The sequence below is a fragment of the Watersipora subatra genome, unplaced genomic scaffold (genome assembly GCF_963576615.1).
Source record: "Watersipora subatra unplaced genomic scaffold, tzWatSuba1.1 SCAFFOLD_127, whole genome shotgun sequence".
In the NCBI taxonomy this organism is placed as follows: Eukaryota; Metazoa; Bryozoa; class Gymnolaemata; order Cheilostomatida; family Watersiporidae; genus Watersipora; species Watersipora subatra.
In genome coordinates, this window is record NW_027045434.1 from 114,742 (window position 1) to 123,382 (window position 8,641).

The following is an 8,641-nucleotide window of genomic DNA, read 5'->3' on the forward strand; positions in this document are numbered from 1 at the left end:
TAACGACAGGTTAAAAGATTATCTTGGCTTATAATAATATTTTATATGAGAGACAAGATAGATATGAAAGGGCATGCAAGTCGTACGATGAGGTTTAGAGGTTGTTAGAGGGGTAGCGTTTTAAACATAACATGAACTGCTTCTAGTGAATTATTGAGAAAATGTTTCCAGTCGATAGGAGATGAACTCATTGTGGATGTCAAATAAAGGTGAAAGATTATAGATTCTGAATTAAAAAAATCAAATGTTGCTGCATGACTGTAGAAGATAACTTTACTGATTTACATGCGCTTACATAAATTCGAGTATAGCCATCTATGGGAACGGGCCGATAAATGGGAATTGTTAGCTAAGCCCGCTGTAACATTAAAAAGGATAAATAAAGCAATGAATAATTACTAAACATACAACACACTGATGAAATATATTAGGTAAATGCTTAGACAGGAAGCAATGCGAGATTACTAAATGCTTAGACAGGAAGCAATGCAAGGTTAGTAAATGCTTAGACAGGAAGCAATGCGAGATTACTAAATGCTTAGACAGGAAGCAATGCGAGGTTAGTAAATGCTTAGACAGGAAGCAATGCGAGGTTAGTAAATGCTTAGACAGAAAGCAATGTGAGATTAGTAAATGCTTAGACAGGAAGCAATGCGAGGTTAGTAAATGCTTAGACAGAAAGCAATGCGAGATTAGTAAATGCTTAGACGGGAAGCAATGCAAGGTTAGTAAATGCTTAGACAGGAAGCAATGCGAGGTTAGTAAATGCTTAGACAGGAAGCAATGCGAGGTTAGTAAATGCTTAGACAGGAAGCAATGCGAGGTTAGTAAATGCTTAGACAAGAAGTAATGCGAGGTTAGTAAATGCTTAGACAGGAAGCAATGCGAGGTTAGTAAATGCTTAGACAGGAAGCAATGCGAGGTTAGTAAATGCTTAGACAGGAAACAATGCAAAGTTAGTAAATGCTAGCAGCAGCCACTACAAGCCTAAGCAGACGCATAGCAAAAGCAAATGAACAAACCTTCGCCTCCTCTTCCATCTGCATGATATTGTTTTGGCACTCAGACACGTTACTCTGAATGTATGTCATATTGGTGCTCATCGTCTCCAGCTGATCTTCTAGGTTCATGGCGACAGTCGTCTGCAAATGAATAGGAGTTACACAACGACTACCTTAAGCGTGGTTCTCATATATGCCGCAAAGCACCGGCAACAGCACCGCAGGCTATGGCGGTGAAATGTGAGCCTACACGCCGGGTACCGCCGAGTACCACCGGTAGTTGCCGGCAGTTAACACAAGAGTTTAGCGCTGTTCAAATTTCGCAAATAGCCGCAAGCAAAACCTTCCTGAAATGCACTGTACAGGTAAAGGTCACCATTATCAAAATGGCGTGGCGAGCGAACATTTTATGTGAAGCTGCGATTATGTTTAGCAATGCAGCTTTAGATGTGAACAGAAGCTGCCGATCCTAACGTCGCAAGCGTTTTGCTGCGCAAGTTACCGCCGGAGTCTCGCAATCGATATGGAAACCAGACTTTAGCAGCTATGAAGATGAGTTGAACATATCATCAACAAAATTTCAGCGCAATATAGTGTAACCGTGACATTACTGATTACTCTATGCAATGTAATGATTATGCCAGCAATTATCAAATAAGAGTCTGTAGAGAGTTTTCTGTTCAACAGAACAGAAAACATTTGAGAAACACAAGGAATAAGGCATTGGCTATTTACGCTGGCAAAATTATTATTTGCAAAGACACCACACACCCCTGATGGCTGTGTAGTAATAGAAGAAACTGATGTATTTGTGATTGGTTAAAAGTGTTGATCCCTGATTAACATAATCATGACACCAATTTGTTCATTTTCACAGTAAACCGATTTTTTTTGAAAGTTGCTTTGAACTAGTGACAACGATGACCAGCAAGTATTTATATATGAAAAAGGCTGTTACTTGCTGTAAAAGATATGTGATGAACACTGGTGTAAATTGGAACTGCTTGCATAAAATTTCAGGATATGTTAGATTAAATATTTTAAAGACCTAAGTTTTACTTGCAGTTTGATACAATTCATCAGCCTGAGTTCAAGTTGTAGTTGGACGATTTTAGATTATAAGTTGATGGATCTTTTTTTAAAGAAAACACAAGTGTAAATAGCTGTACAAACATTAGTGCAATGATAAACTATGGTTTACCCATATCTACTATATATATATATATATAATTAATACAATCATGTTCCAATAAGGGTAATGACAACATCCAATAGATGTTTTGATCTTTACTTGACCTAGGTTGATACTTGTAAAACATAACTAGTTATTCAGTAGTCTCGATCTGTGTAGTCGCAGCAGATGTTTATGCCATATGTCAGCTAAGAAATTTGCCCATTTTAAGAGCCTAAGAGTAATGACTATACATGTGTCCGACCTCATTTCTCCTAATGGCAGTGTCCAGCCTTTTACTGTACGCATCTATCTTCTTGCTGAGCTGTTCTCGCTTGTTAATGTGAAGATCCATCTCAGCTTCCATGTTGGCAATTGTCTGTTTCCGCACAACAACGGATGTCACGTACCGCTCAAGCTTGTCCCACTTGCTTTTCGCCACCTGAGTTAGAGTAATCGAGTAAAACGTAGTGTCCATTAGCACAGAGGACAAGACGACATAATATGTGTATATATAAGAAACATGCCATACACAAAAAAAATACTCTTCCAATTTAAGTGGCAGATTATTTTATATTACTTTAGGTTTAACTGTAATCAGTAGAAAAGGTCACTAGTAAGTTGAGATTATAACAACAGGCTGTGAGAAACTTTGATATAAGAGGTGACATGAGATAACATGAGGTGCCATGAGATAACATGAGGTGACATGAGATAACATGAGGTGACATGAGATAACATGAGGTGACATGAGATAACATGAGGTGCCGTGAGATAACATGAGGTGACATGAGATAACATGAGATAACATGTGCTAGACGTATCAACAAAAGGCAAATAGTAAATCGCCGTCTGAGCAACAAGCAGTTATCTACTCTGCAATTGCTCATTTAACATTGTCTAGTTTTATCTCAGCTATAAGTTACGACCCAGTTAGTGCTATGGCCCAGCTATAAGTTGTTCTTCAGTAACTAACATTCGCTACCAGAATACTGTCCAGAAATGAAAATCATTCTGAAGCAAATTTGGCAGAATGATTGGGACAAAGAGGTTAAAAAAGACGATGCAAACAGTTACCTTGGGAGAGAAGAGAAGAGCTGCTGAATTGTGCCTAGAAGCAGAAGATGATGAAGTCTTGCCAGATGAATTTTCATGGGAGAGGTTTGCCCTATTTTTGGCCATCACCCTGGAAGAGGCGGACGAGTCTCTTTGTCTTTTCCTCAACTGACTGACCTCTTCGTGCTTGCGCTGGCAACGCAATACGCTGAATTATGCAAAGGCTAGGATAAAATAAAAATGATTTATATGTCAAGGATACATGAAATGTCGATGGCTATCCCAAGCCACCTACTTTTTACGACAGAATTAATTAAAACATCAGTAGACTGTTATATTCGTCCTGTAATTAATGAAGGCACTCTTTGAAAACTTAGAGACCAACATTTGAGTGTTGTTAAAGACCAACCTTGAGTATGGCATCTTTCTGTCTGTTTTGCAACTCCAACATGCGCACCTGATTGTGTCGTTGCCGCTTCTCTTTTTTCAGCTGTAGCAGCTCCTTATTCTTTCGTTGGTCACTAATCTTATTCTTCTCTGATTCCGTCTTCATTTGTGCCATCAGTCGCACCTGCAATAGCATCACCATAGTTGTCGAGATCTCCGAAACCAAGATCATGTGGTGGTGCAATAGTCAACACAACACATTACGAAGATCCCAAAAAACTCATACGCCAAACAATTATTTCCCATTCAAACTTTTCCCTGACTAACACAGATATAAATATAGTAGTGATGTCTCTCTGTGTAGGATTAAGTAAGACATAAATAAATATAGTGGTGATATCTCTTTGTGTAGGATTAACTAGCACATATAAATATAGTGGTGATATCTCTGTGTAGGATTAACTAGCACACATAAATATAGTGGTGATATCTCTGTGTAGGATTGACTAACACATATAAATATAGTGGTGATATCTCTCTGTGTAGGATTAACTAGCACATATAAATATAGTGGTGATATCTCTCTGTGTAGGATTAACTAATACATATAAATATAGTGGTGATATCTCTGTGTAGGATTAACTAGCACATATAAATATAGTGGTGATATCTCTCTGTGTAGGATTAACTAACACATATAAATATAGTGGTGATATCTCTGTGTAGGATTAACTAGCACATATAAATATAGTGGTGATGTCTCTCTGTGTAGGATTAACTAGCACATATAAATATAGTGGTGATATCTCTCTGTGTAGGATTAACTAACACATATAAATATAGTGGTGATATCTCTGTGTAGGATTAACTAACACATATAAATATAGTAGTGATATCTGTGTGTAGGATTAACTAACACAGATATAAATATAGTGGTGATATCTCTGTGTGTAGGATTTACTAGCACATATATAAATATAGTGGTGATGTCTCTCTGTGTAGGATTAACTAACACATATAAATATAGTGGTGATATCTCTGTGTAGGATTAACTAGCACATAAAAATATAGTGGTGATATCTCTCTGTGTAGGATTAACTAACACATATAAATATAGTGGTGATATCTCTGTGTAGGATTAACTAGCACATATAAATATAGTGGTGATGTCTCTCTGTGTAGGATTAACTAGCACATATAAATATAGTGGTGATATCTCTCTGTGTATGATTAACTAACACAGCTTTTGTATCGGCCAGCAAGCCTACCTTTATCTTCTTCATCTCATTCAGTTCAGTACTAAGGTCCCTGATGCGCCGGTCGTAGACAACTTGGTTCTTCATCATTTTGGCGTGCTCCTTTTTGGCAGCATTTACCTTATTGAGCTCCTGTTGCATGGTATCCAGCCGTTTCTCAAACTCCATTTTAACTTTGCGCACCTGCTCCTCCGACTGCTGCTTCTTGCTGCCTGAAAACAGAACTCACATAACAGTTTATTTCATTTGTATTTGCTATCCAGGTAACTGCTGTCCGGTTACGAATTAGCTGGTTGCAAAGCTAGCTACACGTTAAGATTATCAAACTCATACCAATTACTATCTAAATGACAGATTATTACACCGAAGCCATAGCACTGTATGGACTGAACTTTATAACTTGTTAAGAGCTAGCTGATTAACTATTACCAGCTGATCTAACATATACTAGCTATAACAGCTGATCTAACATATACTAGCTATAACAGGAGGTTACCTAAGCTGCTTAGGACCTGGTTTCGTTCTCGTTCAACAGCCATTATTTGGTCCTGCAAGTTGCGCATTTTATCCTCGTAATGCTGACAAATTGTTTGCAGTTGTCGCTGGCTCCTTTCGAGTTCTTCAATCATTCTTTGTTTAAGTGAAATCTCTCCTGACAGCTCTGCCAGGTCTTTTTGAAGATGGTCAGACTCTACAAGAATTAGAAATGATAAAAACCAGCTGATTATATCAAGTCCTGATGAGCATATGAAGGTTTTAGCAATGCTTTCGACCAGTATTCATATGGGTAGAATAGCACCAGTGTATATACGTATATGGGTAGAATAGTACCGGTATCTATACGTATATGGGTAGAATTGTACCGGTATCTATATGGGTGCTATTCTACCTAGTATAGATACTGGGTAGAATAGTATCTATATGGGTAATCTTGGCCTTGACCTTTAAACGGTTGCATCAACCAAGGGTGATCAACTGATCAAGGCGGCAAAAGAAATTAACTGAAAGCAGCTGTCATATATGTTATAGCAGTTGTTATATATGTTATAGCAGTTGTTATATATGTTATAGCAGTTGTTATATATGTTATAGCAGCTGTTATATATGTTATAGTAGCTGTTATATATGATATAGCAGCTGTTATATATGTCAAAATATGATGCTAGTAAGCGATCAATGAAAGTAATCTAGACTTGCACACTACGCTTACTGCTTCTAGCGAGCTGCTCTTCCTTGTGTTAGTCTAGCAAAACATTATCGAATTAATTGTTACATGATATACCTTACCCGCCTTAGCTTATTATGGCATAGACTTATTTTGGCAATAACTCACTTAACAAGTTGTATACCATTACTGTTAACAAACTGTAGATTTCACCTTAGTTGGTGGTCTTTAATACTTCTGAAAAACTCAGATTTTGCCCCCAAGTGAACAATAGTCTAGAGACACCTCATTTAATACTCTAACATAGAATTCAATTCTTTTTTAAAAATTACAGATAAATAATTTATAGATAGGCTAACTTTCAATATTATTTGCGTTCAACAAAGTTTACATAAGTTGGTAAAGCACAATGTTCAAATACTATTTGACGAAGAAAAATGTAACTAGCAGTTGTGACAGAGCTAAAACAAAAGTTAATCATGTAAAATGTATCAAATAGTTTGTAGCTCTGAAAGTTTCAAGTTAATTACAAAAGATACATGAACGCTACGTTTTTTGCGGCGTTAAGAAGAAAAGCAACAAATGACAGCCACTGACTAACATTTAAAAAATGTGTCAAAATGTGTAAGAGTTGAGGCTGTTGTGGCTAGACACACAAAATAACACGTCACATTGACAAATAAATGGACGAGTGCGAATTAGCCTTTACCAGGCGAAGGCCATGACTTTCTTGTTAGATTTTTTATTATCATTAGTTGTTATTATTAGCGGTTTTAAGGAAATTTTGTTGTGTAAATTTTACTGTTGGTTTTGAGAGAGAATAAATTGATTGGTTAAAAAAGGTCAGACTTTACAGAATCCAGCTAGTTTTTTTCTGCCTTAAAGAATAGAGAAAGCATAATATTATTATGCTTTATTAGTTATCTTGAGGTGTTGACTGATGTTCTAAAAAAAGAATCAAGGAGATTGACCTCCTTGAAGCTGAGATATAGACAGCCAAACACAGGTCTACCTAATAAAGAATCAGAGGAAAACCCTTCGAAAATCCCGAAAACTGTGACGTTTAAAATCGACTTAATGGTCATGTGCCGGAGTTGCGCACCCTTACCGCCGTTACTTATAATGATTGTTTTGGCTACGAGATGTGAAACGCTTCTCGCGATAGTAAATAATTTACATACTAGCTCTGGTTTCTCAGGAAAATCATCCAAACATTGTATGGTAAAGGCATTTGCCCACAACCCCTCGCCATGATTTTTTAAAGCAGAAGAGCAGATTTTGACTATTGTGCTTCAAATTTTAACTCGATCTCCACGGATATGCTCCGAAGATCATCTGTTCAACGAACGGCGCGTGTATAGTCTATATGCGATATCCGCGATTGCAGTTTGTTTAGAATAAGAAATAGGAATGGGACTTTTTGTTCCCTTCATCATTTTTCTACTGTGTATCTACTGCAGCATTCAGTTTATTTTCATGATTATCGTCACTATTAACAGACTGGAAGTTCACTACAGCCATAATCTTAAAAAGACCAACTTGACCGTGCTGCTCTTGCTATAAGAAAAGAAAACGATAACTTTTGCTTTGATTTATCTATTGATCTATTATCTTATCTATGATTATTTTTTATGATTTTTATAATATTCATAATGCATATTATACAAAATAATAATATAACTGCGTATAGAATAAATGATGTAACTAATATAATTTGTAGAAAATTCCAAATGATAACCGAGATTGATGATTGATTTAATTGATTCTATTTATTAGCTATAGTTAAAAAATCTGAACAACGCTAAAGATGAGTCTGAATAGGGAAGCTAAGTAGGAGAACAACAAAACTGAGCTGAACTAGCAAGATAGCGAAATGTTGCGAAATAATAGATGCGTGTAGTTATTTTATGCTAAAACTAATCTACACGTCAGAGGGACTGGTTCGGAATTCTAGGAGCGATGATTGTTAGGCTCATTTTGATTGTTCTATACTTCCAGGGATTAAACCAATTAAAACGCCGTGATTGTTATAGGAGAGCGCATTAGTTGGCTTAATTGACCAATGGCACACAAGTCGATTTCATACGTCATATATTGATGATTACCAAAACACTTTTGTTTTTTTGGTAGACCTGTGTTTGGCTGGCTATATCTCAGCTTCTGGTTGGTCAATCTTCTTGATTCTTTTTTTAGAACATCAGTCAACACCTCAAGATAAATAATAAAGCATAATAATATTATGCTTTCTCTATTCTTTAACGAAACAACAACTTAAAAGCATTCTATATAAAACATGTAATATAATTATTAGGTTAACAAAACTGTGTTTTGCCAAATAAACAACGACATTGATTCAAATTGTCTTTGTAATTTATTCAAATATCCATTCGCATCTTACTGACACTTAACAATGATTGAACAATGCGTGCAGAGTTATTGAAATTAATAATAAATGCCTGTTCAATAAATCAATAAAGGTCAGTATTACCTGAGGTATTGAAGAAACGGAATTGTTATCCATTTCAGTAGGAAGTGTTTGCACAGAACTATCACCACTAGTGCCACAGATATACCGTTCTAGATCTCTGCAGGCAGAAAAAGTAGG